The following is a 17,495-nucleotide window of genomic DNA, read 5'->3' as shown; positions in this document are numbered from 1 at the left end:
TTGAGTACAGGGGTTACTGTAAGAACACTACAGTGGCCTGAAAGGGTAAAACCTTTACTCGAAGCATCATTGCGTACTGTGCTGTCATTTTGCACAGAGAAGAACCTATGAGGCTGCTCTCGGGAAACTTTGCAGGAGAGTGGTAGAAGGAGGGATAGGCCAACATGAGGACAGGTCCTTTAGGACATTTCTGACTTCTGTTTTTCCTTCCTTCTCAGTCTTTTGCTTAGCTCGAGTCCTTGAGGTGGCTCCCCTGTTCCCATTCCCCTCCTGGCTGTGTGGATTTTTAATAGCGAACCCCCTCCACCACCACTTCCTCTGCCCTAAAACTATATTTACAGTTACTCGGTGGCCCTGCCAAATCAGGAGCCCTCAAATTGGGTAGTTAAGGGCCCGGGGGAGTGAGGAGCGTGTTTTATCACTAGATATGCCGAGAAATCAATGTGCCCTCACCAATGACTGTCTCTTTATGGACAGTCAGGGAAATGCACAGATGAAGGAGCAGGAAGTGAGTGAAGGCCTTAATTTTCACCCTCCCAAACTTAAACACAGGTTTTAGCACATTGGGCTCTGTAGCTTATAGCTTCCGTATTGGAGTCCATTTGAGCAGTTGGGGAGATTCTTTGTCTTGATGGCTTTGCATAAACCGACTAAGGAAAGTGTACAGACAAGATGACTCAGCGTAGCAAATCAATGAGACCTGCATACCTGCTACTGTATGAGAGTATGAGAGTACACCAGCGGAGGCTGCTGAGGGGAGGACGGCTCATAATAATGGCTGGAACGGAGCGAATGGAATGGCATCAAACCACGTGTTTGATCTATTTGTTACCATTCCACCTATTCCGCTCCAGCCATTACCACCAGGCCATCCTCCTCAATTAAGGTGCCACCAACCTCCTGTGGAGTACACACACACACCACACGTGGGCCAGGCACAACTCCACAGTTCAATCACTAGGTGTGTTGCAAATGCCGAAGGGGAAACTATGCAACTGAATCACAGCCGTGTCTTTATTGAGAAAGGCTGCCGCTGCTTCCCAGGTCCAGACTCAAGGTCGGTGGTTGCATCACGTATGGACAGCGCCTGCCAGCAATGAAGCCTATCAGTCATCAGCCTTAATGAAGAGGGGGGTCAGGCAGTCATTCTGGCATAAAAATAGACACCAGGGGATTCAAAGCGTAAGCTTTCAGGGACCAGGCCAGGAATGGGACTTGGCAATGGGGTACCTCTGGATTATCAGTTGCCTGACGACTCACACTGAATTCCACCACTTTCCAACCTCATTTTTTATGATATCCAGCACAATACCAGTCTACATATCCCATTCATGTCCATAACGGAAATGTAAATGTTCTTTAGTACACCTGTTCTCTGAGCTTACTGATGGACTAATCTGAAGACATGTTTTAAATCGGCCAAAGCGTTTGTCTGCAATGTGAGCTTTTTTATATATTGTACGATATTTTGTCTTTGGACGCATGAGGTTACTGTTTTTTACACATTTCATTATTAAGTCCTGTGAATACATGTTCAATGATTATACATACAGTGCCTTCGGAAAGTTTTCAGACCCCTTGACCCCTTGTTCTTGACATTATATTATAATAGGGCTATCTTCTGTATACCAACCCTATCTTGTCACAACACAACTGATTAAAATAAAATAAATTCCACAAAATCACTTTTAACAAGGCACACCTGTTAATTGAAATGCATTCCAGGTGACTACCTCATGAAGCTGGTTGAGAGAATGCCAAGTGTGTGCAAAGCTGTCATCAAGGCAAAAGGGTGGCTACTTTGAAGAATATCAAATATCAAATATATTTTGACTTACATTGGATTTGCTTATGCTGTATTAAGATTTGAACATGTTTAAGATCTGAGAAAGAGAAAAACAACGCTGATAAAATGACTCCATTGAATTTGATTATACTGCATATGCTCTAGGGGTGTGTGTGTGTGTGTGGATTTATTTATTTATTGTTTTTATATATTGGTCCAGACAATCTATATACCAACCATTATTAAGATCTGAACATGTTTAAAATATTTCTCTCTCCAGTCTCCATTGACTTGAATTAGATCTGGAGATAATCCATGTCCTCTATGGTTGTGTGTGTGTAAGGAGAAAGAGTGTGTGGATTTCTTTCAGTATTGTTTTCATACAGTGCCTTGCAAAAGTATTCGGACCCCTTGGATTTCTTCACATTTCATTGTGTTAAAGGTGGGATTAAAATTGATTTAATTGTCATTTTCTTCTCAACAATCTACTCAAAATACTCAATCTTTTTTTTTTTAAGATTAATAAAAACTTGATAAATAAAATAGTCATTGCATAAGTATTCAGCCCTTTGTTAAGGAAAGCCTAAATTAGATCAGACACATGCATCAAAGACACAGTTATCCTGATTTTAAAACAATTATAGAGTTCAATGGTTGTGATGGGAGACAACTGAGGAAGGATCAACAGCAATTTAGTGACTCCGCAATAATGAAAAGAGTGAAAAGACCACAAATATACAGAATAAAAATATTTCAAAGCATGCATCTTGTATGGAGCAAGGCACTAAAGTAATACTGCAGAAAAAACACAGCAAAAGAATACACTTTTTTTTGGCTTAAATGCAAATCCTTGTGTTTGGGGCAAATCCAACACATCACTGAGTGACTGCTTCTTTATTTTCAATTATGGTGGTGGCTGCATCATTGTGTGTATGCTTGACATCGGCAAATACTGGGAAGTTTAACCGGATAAAAATAAACGGGATGTGGCTAAGCACAGGAAATAATCCGAAAGGAAAACCTGCTTCAGTCTGCTTTACACCAGACACTGGGGGAGAAATTAACCTCTCAGCAGGACAATAACCTACAACACAAGGCCAAATCTACATTGTAGTTGCTTACCAAGAAGACAATGAATGTTCTAGAGTGGCCAAGTTATCATTTTGACTTGAACCTGCTTGAAGATCTATGGCAAGACTTGAAAATTGCTGCCTAGCCATGAACCCCAACATCTTGACAGAGCTAGAAGAATTATGAAAAGAATAATGGGCTAATATAACACAGTCCAGGTGTGTAAAGCTCTTAGAGAGTTACCCAAGAAGACCTAGCTGTAATCTCTGCCAGGTGTTTCTAACATGTATTGACTCAGGGAGCTGAATATTTATGCAATGATTATATTTTAGTTATTTCAGTCCTATTAATCTTTAAAAACTGTAAAAAAAATTGCAATAGAGTATTTTGTATAGATTGTTGACAAAAAAATTGAATGAAATCCCTTTTAATCCTACTTGTAACACAATACAATTTGAAAAAATCCAAGGGGTATGAATACTTTTGCAAGGCACTGTATTTACAGTTGAAGTCGGAAGTTTACATACACTTAGGTTGGAGTCATTAAAACTCATTTTTCAACCACTCCACAAATTTCTTGTCAACAAACTATAGTTTTGGCAAGTTAGTTAGGACATCTACTTTGTGCATGACACAAGTCATTTTTCCAATAATTGTTTACAGACAGATTATTTCACTTATAATTCACTGTATCACAATTCCAGTGGGTCAGAAGTTTACATACACTAAGTTGACTGTGCCTTTAAACAGCTTGGAAAATTCCAGAAAATGACGTCATGGCTTTAGAAGCTTCAGATAGGCTAATTGACATAATTTGAGTCAATTGGAGGTATTTCAAGACCTACCTTCAAACTCGGTGCCTCTTTGCTTGACATCATGGGAAAATCAAAAGAAATCAGCCAAGACCTCAGAAAAAAAATGTAGACCTCAACAAGTCTGGTTCATCCTTGGGAGCAATTTCCAAATGCCTGAAGGTTCCACGTTCATCTGTACAAACAATAGCACGCAAGTATAAACACCATGGGACCACGCAGCCGTCATACCACTCAGGACGGAGACGCGTTCTGTCTCCTAGAGATGAACGTACTTTGGTGCGAAAAGTGCAAATTAATCCCAGAACAACAGCAAAGGACCTTGTGAAGATGCTGGAGGAAACAAGTACAAAAGTATCTATATCCTCAGTAAAACGAGTCCTATATCGACATAACCTGAAAGGCCGCTCAGCAAGGAAGAAGCCACTGCTCCAAAACCGCCAGACTACGCTTAGCAACTGCACATGGGGACAAAGATCGTACTTTTTGGAGAAATGTCCTCTGGTCTGATGAAAAAAATATAGAACTGTTTGGCTATAATGACCATCATTATGTTTGGAGGAAAAAGTGGGAGGCTTGCAAGCCGAAGAACACCATCCCAAACGTGAAGCACAGGGTGGCAGCATCATGTTGTGGGGGTGCTTTGCTGCAGGAGGGACTGGTGCACTTCACAAAATAGATGGCATCATGAGGAAGTAAAATTATGTGGATATATTGAAGCAACAGCTCAAGAAATCAGTCAGGAAGTTAAAGCTTGGTCGCAAATGGGTCTTCCAAATGGACAATGACCCCAAGCATACTTCCAAAGTTGTGGCAAAATGGTTTAAGGACAACAAAGCCAAGGTATTGGGGTGGACATCACAAAGCCCAGACCTCAATCCCATAGAAAATTTGTGGGCAGAACTGAAAAAGTGTGTGTGAGTAAGGAGGCCTACAAACCTGACCTCAGTTACACCAGCTCTGTCAGGAGGAGTGGGCCAAAATTCAACCAACTTATTGTGGGAAGTTTGTGGAAGCCTCCCCAAAACGTTTAACCAAAGTTAAACAATTTAAAGGCAATGCTACCTAATACTAATTGAGTGTATGTAAACGTCTGACCCACTGGGAATGTGATGAAAGAAATAAAAGCTGAAATAGATCATTCCCTCTACTAATATTCTGACATTTCACATTGTTAAAATAAAGTGTTGATCCTAACTGACCTAAGACGGGGAATGTTTACTAGGATGAAATGTCAGGAATTGTGAAAAACTGAGTTTAAATGTATTTGGCTAAGGTGTATGTAAACTTCCGACTTCAACTGTATATATTAGTCTGGACAATCGACATACAAAAAATTATGAAGATCTGATCATTTAAAAATGTATTTACATGATTTGTGAAAGTGTTATAAAACAATAACCCCATGTGTCCAAAGACTAAATATACTGTAGTACGATACAGAAATGGCTGTAGTTCTGAAACGACAATGAGTTGAATCATATAAAATGATTTTTATTTTGGAATAATTGGGTCTAGAATAGGTCAAATAACAATAATATATGCTTTTAAACTATTTCATTCTGAAATGTGTTGCAGAATACATATGCTGAAGTCATTTGAATGACTATTTCAAATTTTCCGAAAATCAAATAAAAATTGAATCAAATCCCATTTTATTGGTCACATACACGTGTTTAGCAGATGGTATTGCGGGTGTAGCGAAATGCTTGTGTTTCTAGCTCCGACAGCGCAGTAATATCTAACAATTTCACAACATATACCTAATACACACACATCTAAGTAAAGGAACATCATGAAGAATATGTAAATATATGGATGAGCAATGGTTCATCCTAGTTTGATTTGGCCTGGTCCAGCTTGGATGGGTATATTCAGCGAGTGTGCAGAGCGTGGTCTCAGCCTATAAGAGCCAACCTCTGGGTTCCATGAGTATGCCACTCAAGTCATGACACTTCCATTTAAACAGCTGACATGCCCCCAGCAGCATTTCTCACTCTCACACACGTGTCTACTGCGTGGCTGGAATCTGTCCCCTTTCAAGTCAATTGTCTGAGTATGTGTCTGTGAGTGTGTGTTTTTTAAGAGATGTGTTATAGTGTGTGTTCATTATTTGATTGTGTGTGTGATAGTGAATGAGAGAGAGAGAATGTAAGTAAGTGCATGCATTTGATTGTGTGTGTGTGTGTGTGTGTGTGTGTGTGTGTGTGTGTGTGTGTGTGTGTGTGTGTGTGTGTGTGTGTGTGTGTGTGTGTTTAAGCGCACATGCACTGGGGCAAGGGTAAGACGGGGTCAGTGCAAAAAGGTAGTATGTGTCTTAAGAAGCCCTGTCACATGAGAGCAGAAGGACTTTAAAGTACATTAAAGCGCTGTCACTGTTAATGATCAAACAGATGGACAGATTTAGTTTGCAATTAACGCTAACAAAACTATTTTGCCCCAGAGGAAAGACAAACTACTATAACGGCCCTGTAGTACACCACTCCACTGAAGAAACAAGGGGCTTTTTTCAAAATCAATCCAAAAGTCGAGGGAGGGTGTACCAATCAAGCGTCCTGATTGTCTCAATTATGGAGATGAAGCTAGGGGTAGAATTGACACCAACCTGCCCTTAGGTAAAAAATGTTTCTGGTAATCATAGTCCTCCAGAACTTTCTTCTCCTCTATTTTGAGAACCACGTTATACTCATTGCTGAAAAATGTCAACTCCAAAGAGAATCGAGATGTGATCTCACTTGAATAGAAATTGGAGGCTGCGATTTAGTTGAAAGACTGAAACTTTTGAAAACTTGGTTTAATCAAACCAAAATATGAGGGTTGGAGAAAGGATGTCTGACGAAGATTATGCTTCAGATTGAAAAGATGAGTTCACAAGGGCTGCGTTTAGACAGGCAACCCAATTCTGATCATATTTTTTACAAATTGGTCTTTTGACCAATCAGATCAGCTCTGGAAAAAAACTGATGTGAAAAGATCTGATGTGTTTGGTCAAAAGACCAATTAGTGGGATTTTTTAAATTAGGCTGCCTGTCTAAATGAAGCCAAAGGCCTGCTCTGAAAACTCAGTGTTGTCTATATCCATACAAAATAACGCTTCAAAAGCAGTTCTCCATAGGCTCCCAGTGCTTAACAAAACCACAGGCTGCAATATTCCTACATTTGACAGCATGCAGCATCAATGCCACTGTCAAAACACATCATTTCATTTCTATAATATACTATAGAACTACTCATCTACATGGGATGCAACAGATACAAGACTGAAGTGTATATCTCTATGTACTGTATGTATCACCAATACATTCTGACCTTGCATCAGTTGTACCTGCATGAACATACCAGAACTCAAGGATTTAACATAAATTCCACATATCGGGCATATTATGGTTTCATATGACATTTACTGTATGTCACTCTCCTGCATTGAGCCCAAATGGGACTCCCATGAGGCCCTGAGGTAGCTAGCGACAGATGGCAGACCCCCTTACGGAGCGGGTATAGGGTTGGCGCTAGCATACCCACCAGCCTGGAGTAACCACACATGCTCCCACAACGTGGTCTCAGGGCAATTCCGTATTATTCTGTACTTAAATCTGTGACACTCCATTTAGTATATGTTATATTACGTTAGGTTACACTATGAATGGAATAGGGGTTTTACAATATCATACGGATTGTATGATGTAACTTATAATACTAAATATCCTCCAAGACGTATGATAAGTCTATCTCTGAGACCAGATCGCTTGTTGCGTCTTAACAACAAAGGAGAATTACAGGGAGAATTTACATTGATGGTTAGGTGAACTAACAACAAAGGTTAGGATAATTTGCATAAAAGGTTAGGAGAACTAAAACAACAAAGGTTAAGTGAATTTGTGTAGCGGGTTAGGTGAATTGGGTTAAGTTTAGACAAGGGTTAGCTAAAATGCTACAGTTATCCGACGCAACTTGAACACGCAACCTTTGGATTGCTAGACGGTCGCAGATTATGCCCACCCATCCCCAACCAAGCACCCTACTTTAGTTTCTGTCTAAAGTAACTAAACTATTAGTACATATCATACATCTTGGAGATGGTCTGACATTCGTATAGTATATTTCGTATGGCTCTGAGGCCAGGCTGGTTCCCAGTGCAATTAAGTCTAGCTGACCCCTTTGAGCCCTGGTACCAGTGGGGTGTTTCCGTCACATTTCCCCATGCAGATGCTAACGCATGCATGTCCAATGTGAAACACCCTTTCCCACACGTCATGCCGTGCACATATGGCCACTCCGTGTAAGGCACGGTTAATAATGCTGACATGTTTAGGAAACATGACACGATACCATAACGTGCTGCTGGAATACCGGCGGGAGACCTAGATTGGTGTGACCATCTGAATGAAAGGGAAAGGACCAACAAAGTTGTTGAGATATATGCAGGTAACTGCCAAAATAAAGGAAACACTTGAGTCAATGAGGGATGCAATGCATATTGAAAGCAGATGCTTCCACACAGGTGTGGATCCTGAGTTAATTAAGCAATTAAAACATCCCATCATGCTTACGCTTCAGCTCCACTATAAGCGTTGCGTTGCCTTGCCATCAGAGTCGTGTCAATGTGACGTTATACCTGCTACACAGAGCACGTTGTTTTAAAAGCGGAGAGGAGCAGAGGGGAGAGGGTTTATTCTATTTTCCCCTACTGTAGCATATTCATCGATTATGCATAAGTACAATAGCTCTGGTCCAGTTTTTCACAAGTACTCATTAAATTGTACAACAGTGTTATACTTAATGATCCTCTAATTACACAAGTTGTTTAATTACACAAGTTCGTTTATATTGTGAGATAGCTAGCTAGAGTTTCTGCTAGCTTGTAGCATCTTGCCTTCCTAAATCTTAATCAATTATGGACTATTTTACTTTTGGAGAATCTCTTATGCAATGGGTTAAAGTTATGCATAGTAACCCCAAGCATAAAATAATCAATAATGGCTACTTCTCAGAAAGTATTCAACGGTCAAGAAGAGTAAAACAAAGTTGTCCACTATCGGCATATCTATTTATTATGGCCATCGAAATTAGCTATTAAAATGAGATTCAAAACTAATATCAAAGGACTAGAAATCCGGGGCTTAAAAACAAAGGTGTCATTGTATGCTGACAACTCATGTTTTCTTTTAAATCCACAATCTAGATTCCTGCACCGCGTCATAGAGGATCTAGATAGGTTTCAATCCAGAGAGGTTCGATAAATTAACTATGATAAGTGGACAAGTGGACATACTCTGTATTCATTACCCGAATGATCGCAATAAAATACATGGAAAGGTAAACACTTGTCTATTTGTGGAAAAATCACCCTGATTAATTATTTAGTCATATCCCAGTTTACTGATGGCCCTGCCTTCACCGGACAACTTGTTTTTTAAATTATATGAGCAAAAATGATTCCTCATTATTTGGAACGGCAAGTCAGACAAAGTTAAACGGGACTATTTATATAATGAATATGAAATCAGAGTGCTAAAATGATTAAATATTTAAACATTGAACCTCTCACTAAAGGCTTCAGTCATACGAAAGTTATACTTAAATCCGAACTCACTTTCGGTTATTTGAAAATGAAATAATCTCCAAAACAAGTCATATAAAGCTGGTTCCAATTTCAGTTTAATCCACCAGAAAAGACAGAATAAATATTACAACAAATATTATGGCTAAACTCAAATATACTAATTGATAACAAAAATCATTATATATATATAAAAACAGTATAAACTTTGTTAATGATATCATAAATAGGACTGGGGGAGAAATGTCACACATGGAGCTAACAAAAGTATATGGAAATGTCTGCTCTATGCAAAATTACAACTAACTGATTGCAGCATTACCACAAAAATGGAGGTAAGTGGAAGGGGAGAAAGTAAGGAACTTGTTTGTCACCGCTGCATTAAATACCAATATTGGTTTTAGAAAATGTGATGATTAAAAAAGTACACCAGTTCCTTTTAAGGACCAAAAAGTTTACAAAGTTTAATGTGCCGATTCTATGGCACAGCGTTTAAGAACTGATACACAAAACTATGGATTCAAAACTTCTTGCAACCAATATAATGTTATGTGTCACGCCCTGATCTGTTTCACCTGTCCTTGTGCTTGTCTCCACCCCCATTCAGGTGTCACCTAACTTCCCCATTATCCCCTGTGTTTTCTGTCTGTCTGTGTGAGTTTGTTTTGTTTATTCTAACCTACCAGCAGTTTCCCTTGCACCTGTCTTTACTATAGTCCCTGTTTTCTAGTTTCCTGGTTTTGACCTTTCCTGCCTGCCTTCTGTCCTGTACCTTTGCCTCTACTCTGAATTACCAACCTCTGCTTGACCTGACCCTGAGCTCACCTGCTGTTCTGGTGCCTTACACCCTCTGGATTTTTGACCCATGCCTGCCTTGACGTGTTGTTTGCCTGCCCCTGTTTAAAAGAATAAACTTTTGTTTCTTCAACACTGTCTGCGCCCGGGTCATACCTTAAAACGTGATTGTTATGTATATGGGGTTACAACCATCCCAGCTCTGCAGATTTTGCTGAGAAGAGACAGAATCATTAGATCACTTGTTTTGGTACTGACCGTATGTAGCTTGTTTTTGGTTGCAGGTTCAGGAATGGCTGAAAAATCACAACATTTACTTAAAGCTAACTTTGCAAATAGCAATGCTGTGTGACTTGAAAATCCATGGTCAGTCGATCAATAATATAATAGTACTTTTACTAAAGGTGATAATCTTTCATTTAGAATCTGTAGAAAGTATGATTAGAAAGGTTCAGAACTTTTGTGAAACATCACAGCTAAAAAATATTTGGCAAGTAGAAGTCAACACTGGATGGTTTTTAGAGATGGGAGGGGTTGAGAGTAGCTGAATGGTGGCATAAAAAAAGAGAACTAATGTAAAATGTCCCGTGTACCGTGTCTGTTGTTCGTTCTAAGTTGGATGGAGTGGAGGGCTATGAAGATCCCAGTGGCCAGGCCTTCAAATGTATGGCGCAGAGAGAGAGAGATCTGCTGGGGTGGGGGGTTGATGCCCCTCTCGCCAGATCAGAATAGGATGTTGGTTGGTTTTGTACCTCTAGGTGGGCAAACTCATCAAGCATGCTCACTATGCGCAAACACGCACAGCGTCTCCCTCTGAGGCTCAAACTATTTAGAAGCGGTACAATACTCATATCAAAAAAGTACATCTCCTCATCCTCTTGAGGCACATGTGGCTTTTGGGGCTGGTCCTCAAGTAAGTGAAGTAGCCTGTCATCGTCAGCCATTGCGTCACCCGGGGTGGTTGACATGGATGTTGACACAGAGGAGGAAGTTGAACTGGGAGTGTGTTGCTGGAACCGTGGTTGGTCCTCTGGGTTCTGGATTTTCATCCCTTAATGATGCTGATGAATCACTATCACATGAAGGGGATTTACAATGCTGCCTCGTTTGTTGATGTCTCCTCTGTATAGACAAGGTGCATATTCACTGGTCCACTGCTGGGTTCACAGTCGGAATTCAAGTTGCCCTTTGACCTACAAATAGGAAAGAAATCATGAGTTACATAATAAAAAAATCAATTAGCCAGCATTGAAGTTGAATGTACCAAACACATATTTGTATTCACAACATTCCAATGAGAGTTACTTATTGTAGAGGAGGCAACACAAATGTTATAATTTGTTCATACTTCCACTCCTTCTCTTTGCTGGCACTCGAGCCACTGGGGAAACGGTTGGTTTTGTTATTTCTGTGTCTGTTGAATTGGTCCCTCAATCAAATGTATTTATAAAGCCCCTTTTTACATCAGCTGATGTCACAAAGTGCTGTACAGAAACCCAGCCTAAAACCCCAAACAGCAAGCAATGCAGACGATTTCCATCTTCTTCTGCAATCTTGACCTATGACATAGGTCAGATAATCATTTGTTTGTGTACTGTAAGAACACGAGTACTAACGTCCTCTTTGCACACAGGTTCCTGGCAACAGCCTCAAGAGCCTTCAGCTACCGCCTGGGAAGGAAAACAGTGGCAGACAGTGTCTACATGACCTGTGACGCCATAATCCAGCGGAGAGACATTTGTCAAGACAAAGCTGATCGGTTTTTGGAACAAACGGAACTTCCCAAACTGCTTGGGGGAAATCAATGGGAAACATATTCTCATACAGACACCTGGAAAGTCCGGAAGCATTTTCTTCAATTATTGTTTTATTTTAATTAGTGGATGCAGACTATAGGTTCCGCGTCGCCCAAGTTGGAGACTACGGCAGAACCAGTGATGGTGGGATATATGCAGAGTCACCGCTTGGGAAGGGAAGCTGGAACAGCCCTGCCAGGCTCTAGTGAACTGGGGGAAATGCCTTATGGTAATGGTGGGGGAAGCAGCCTTTCCCCTCATTACCTACTTTATGAGGCCATATCCAGGCAAAGGTCTGCCCAGAGAGAAGGAAATATTATATTATAGATCATCAAGGCAAAGGATGGTTGTAAAATGTAGACAGTGGTGTATTGGCAGCATGCATCTTGCACTTCTACCTGTTGACCCCTCAGGATGCCAGGGCCCTGCAGAGAGAGGCTGAGGAGTCTGGGCGAGGACTACAAGCCATGAGACAAATTGGGGCCAACCGAGCAGGAAGGGCAGCCTACAATGTGCAGGACCTGTTTTTCACTTTCTTCAATGGGGAAGGAACAGTGTCCTGCAAAGACAGAATTGTCAACAGGGAAAGATGTGGAGAAGAGGGTGGACAGTAAACAGCACTTAAGCCTGATAGATAGCTGTCCTGTTAGTACAGTCAGGTTCTCATTTAGCTTCTCATTTATAGTACACAGTTTATGCAATTCTTGCTTCCTGACTGGTATTTTTTTGTAGTCATTTACAGTGAGAGAGATAGAGATTTGTTCAGGTAGTGAAATGCCAGACTCCCCCGAAGACTGATGAAGTGCTTAATAGGTTGAAGTTTATCATCAAGAGTCTTTCTCCCATCAAACCGGTTAAAGAACTCAGAAAGGCTTTTCTGTCAACATTCTTGCAACAAAGGACTGTTTTGTGCACCCTGATACAAACATTATCTGAATGTCAGCACAACTGGGCAGTTTTAGTGTTTTGGGAACCTATCTCTTGCCATATCCCCACAATGTTCCCACAACCAATGTTGCCTCTAAGCTGCGTGCGTGCGCAGGCGCGCAGTGGCCCTGAGACTGCTGACCAGAAGAAATATCAGCCCAAGGAGAGAAGCATGACATTCAACTTTCTAGACTTTCCCCTGTTAGTTAACACTATCAACGTTTCCCTTTACTGTGGCAATTGTGATCGAATCAACGCAATAGACACTTTCAATACAACACAGATTATGCAAGACTTGGTATGCAAAACTAACTATGCAAGAGATGTTGTAGTAGGCAGAACACATCAGAGTAGCATTATATTGGATTGACATGCATGACTCAGCCCATACTCTACATAGACCGGTGCAGCATAACCAACCAGAGGTGCAGTAAGCCTATATGCAAATAGACCATTGCCATATATGGATCTGTGCTATTTACAGCATGAGCCATAGTGAGTAGATTAGCTTGTTTTGAGATCAATGCGAGAGATGTATGTAGCCAGATGTGCACATGTTGTTAATATCCTTTGCTAGTTAGTGAGTTATTAGCCCAGTTATAGATAATTTGTAGTCAGCAATAGGGGAATGAGGCTCTTGCATCCTACAAGAGCCTAAAACGTGTACATTTCTAGACATCTTTGAAAATCATGTAAAGAGGTTTTTTTTGTCTTAAAGGGGAAGTGTTGTATTTTGAGACAGGCGTGTTGTATTTTAATGCCTAGCCCTGCATGTTTTCAAAAGTCTCATGGAATGTGGGCCTACATTTTCTCCATTGTTTTTGATGGTAGGCCTACATTATGATCAAATAGCCACAGTAGCTACTTGACCACTGTCTGGAATTGGAACTTTAAGCGGGCACAGCCTCAGTGTTCACAGTAAATGTGCGCTGGAAGTTGCACAGTATTTTCACTCAGAAGACCTGACATTTTCTGTGGCCCCCAAAAAATTGAGGGAACGTTGCCCACAACCTAAAGAAACATTCTGGGAACCTTTTAAAAACGTTATTGTAACATCAGGAGAACATCAATTTAAAACAACATTTGTAGAGCAGTGTTGTGTACACTTTTTTCATATTTTTATAGGCTATTGCAAAGAACAACATGACTATATTGCCAATGTCGAGTAGGCCTAATTTTAAACATACACATACCACGCATATGCAGTATATTATAATATTAGCTACATAGCCTGCAGGAGCCCTGATCTAGGGCCCCCCAATTTAACCCCTGGTTATATAGCTGAATAACTTGAATAACTCAAGTTATAGTATTGTGAGCACAAATAAATGTCTAATACGCCTAGTCGAATTAACCTCGTCAGATCAACACATGCCACCTGACTCCAACCCACATACAGTAGAGTAGCCAAGAGCACCATGACACCAGCTAGCAAGGCTATATATAGCCTTGAAATACATTTTCAAAATGCATTTACAGATAATTTAGCCAAACCTTTGAACCACAGGCATATTACAATATGTCAGTATCGAACATTAGCTAGCTAGCTAGCTAGCTGCCCTTCCATTGACAATATCATTGTGATATTATTGCAGTACTTTACCTGCAGCTCCAATGATGGACTCAATCTCATCTCATGCTCATTGTTTTACTGTAATGTCCTTGTACAGTGTGTCACTTTGATCGTATAAAATCCTGTACTTCTCAACTTCTACAATCAATCATTTGTCATCCATCACTTTGCCCATCAACTTTATACCGTCAGAAAGTAGCTACCTGTAGGTTCACTAGTGGGGTGTGTTAGCTGAACTGTAGTATCTCCCCCAAAATTATAATAAGAACCGGCACTCCCGAAAAGAATACAAGCAATGTCGGTAGCTCACAGAGCAGAAACAAACTATAATACATACAGTGCATTTGGAAAGTATTCAGTCCCCTTGACTTCTTCCACATTTTGCTACATTACAGCCTTATTCTAAAATGGATTTAAAAAATGTTTTCCCTCATCTACACACAATACCCCATAATGACAAAGCAAAAACAGGTTTAGACATTTCTGAAAAGGTATTAAAAATAAAACTGAAATATCACAGTTACATAAGTATTCAGACCCTTTACTCAGTACTTTGTTGAAGCACCTATGGCAGCCATTACAGACTTGAGTCTTCTTGGGTATGACGCGACAAGCTTGGCACACCTGTATTTGGGGAGTTTCTCACATTCGTCTCTGCAGATCTTCTCAAGCTCTGTCAGGTTGGATGGGGAGCATTGCTGCACAGCTATTTTCAGGTCTCTCCAGAGATGTTCCATCTGGTTCAAGTCCGGGCTCTGGCTGGGCCACTCAAGGACATTCAGGGACTTGTCCCGAAGCCACTCCTGCTTTGTCTTGGCTGTATGCTCAGTCTGAGGTCCTGGGTGCTCTGGAGCAGGTTTTCGTTAAGGATCTCTCTGTACTTTGTTCCGTTCATGGTTCCCTCAATCCTGACTAGTCTCCCAATCCCGGTCGCTGAAAAACATCCCCACAGCATGATGCTGCCACCACGCTTCACCGTAGGGATGGTGCCAGGTTTCCTCCAGACGTGATGCTTTGCATTCAGGCCAAAGTGTTCAGTCTTGGTTTCATCAGATCAGAGAATCTTGTTTCTCATGGTCTGAGAGTCCTTTAGATACATTTTGACAAACTCCAAGCGGGCTGTCATGTGCCTTTTACTGAGGAGTGGCTTCCGTCTGGCCACTCTACCTGATTGGTGGAGTGCTGCAGAGATGGTTATCCTTCTGGAAGGTTCTCCCATCTCCATCGGGTTCTTGGTCACTTCACTGACCAAGGCCCTTCTCCCCTGATTGCTCAGCAGTTAGGTGGTTCCAAACCGGGCAGTTAGGTGGTTCCAAACTTTTTCCATTTAAGAATGTTGGAGGCCACTGTTCTAGGGTACCTTCAATGCTGCAGAAATGTTGTTGTGCCCTTCCCCAGATCTGTGCCTAGCCACAATCCTGTCTAGGAGCTCTACGGACAATTCTTTCGACCTCATGGCTTGTTTTTTTCTCTGACATTCACTGCCAACTGTGGGACCTTTTATAGACAGGTGTTTTCTTTTCCAAATCATGTCCAATCAATTGAATTTACCACAGGTGGACTCCAATCAAGGTGTTGAAACATCTCAAGGGTGAACAATGGAAACAGGATGCACCTGAGCTACATTTCGTGTCTCATAGCAAAGGGTCTGAATACCTACACTTAGGTTGTAGTCATTAAAACTAATTTTTCAACCACTCCACGCATTTCTGGTTAACAAACTGTAGTTTTTGCAAGTCGGTTAGGACATATACTTTGTGCACGACATAAGTAATTTTTCCAACAATTGTTTACAGACAGATTATTTCACTGTATCACAATTCCAGTGGGTCAGACGTTTACATACACTAAGTTGACTGTGCCTTTAAACAGCTAATTGACATCATGTGAGGCTAATTGACATCATGTGAGTCAATTGGAGGTGTACCTGTGGATGTAATTCAAGGCCTACCTTCAAACTCAGTGCCTCTTTGCTTGACATCATGGGAAAATCTAAAGAAATCAGCCAAGACCTCAGAATTTTTTTTTGTAGAACTCCACATGTTTGGTTCGTCTTTGGGAGCAATATCGAGGGTACCACGTTCATCTGTACAAACAATAGTACGCAAGTGTAAACACCATGGGACCACGCAGCCACCATACCGCTCAGGAAGTAGAGATGAACGTACTTTGGTGCGAAAAGTGCAAATCAATCCAAGAACAACAGCAAAGGACCTTGTGAAGATGCTGGAGGAAACGGGTACAAAAGTATCTATATCCACAGTTAAACGAGTCCTATATCGACAACCTGAAAGGCCGCTCAGCAAGGAAGAAGCCACTGCTCCAAAACCGCCATAAAAAAGCCAGACTACGGTTTGCAACTGCACATGGGGACAAAGATTGTACTTTATCGAGAAGTGTCCTCTGGTCTGATGAAAAAAATAGAACTGCTTGGCCATAATGACCATCGTTTTGTTTGGTGGAAAAAGGGGGAGTCTTGCAAGCCGAAGAACACCATCCCAAACGTGAAGCACGGGGGTGGCAGAATCATAGTGTGTGGCTAATTTGCTGCAGGAGGGACTGGTGCACTTCACAAAATAGATGGCATCTTTAGGAAGGGACATTTTGTGGATATATTGAAGCAACATCAAGAAATCAGTCAGGAAGTTAAAGCTTGGTCGCAAATGGGTCTTCCAAATGGACTATGACCCCAAGCATACTTCCAAAGTTGTGGCAAAATGGCTTAAGGACAACAAAGTCAAGGTATTGGAGTGGCCATCACAAAGCCCAGACCTCAATCCTATAGAAAGTTTGTGGGCAGAACTGAAAAAGCGTGTGCGAACAAGGAGGCCTACAAACCTGACTCAGTTACACCAGCTCTGTGTCAGGAGGAATGGGCCAAAATTCACCCAACTTATTGTGGGAAGCTTGTGGAAGGCTACCCGAAACCTTTGACCCAAGTTAAACAATTTAAAGTCAATACTTCTTGGGTGTATGTAAACGTCTGACCCACTGGGAATGTGATGAATTAAATAAAAGCTGAAATAAATCATTCTCTCTCCCATTATTCTGACATTTCATATTCTTAAAATAAATTGGTGGTCCTAACTGACCTAAGACAGTGAATGTTTACTAGGATTAAATGTCAGGAATTGTGAAAAACTGAGTTTAAATGTATTTGGCTAAGGTGTATGTA

The sequence above is a fragment of the Salvelinus alpinus genome, chromosome 31 (assembly GCF_045679555.1).
Source record: "Salvelinus alpinus chromosome 31, SLU_Salpinus.1, whole genome shotgun sequence".
Taxonomy (NCBI): Eukaryota; Metazoa; Chordata; class Actinopteri; order Salmoniformes; family Salmonidae; genus Salvelinus; species Salvelinus alpinus.
This window is presented reverse-complemented; position numbering follows the sequence as displayed.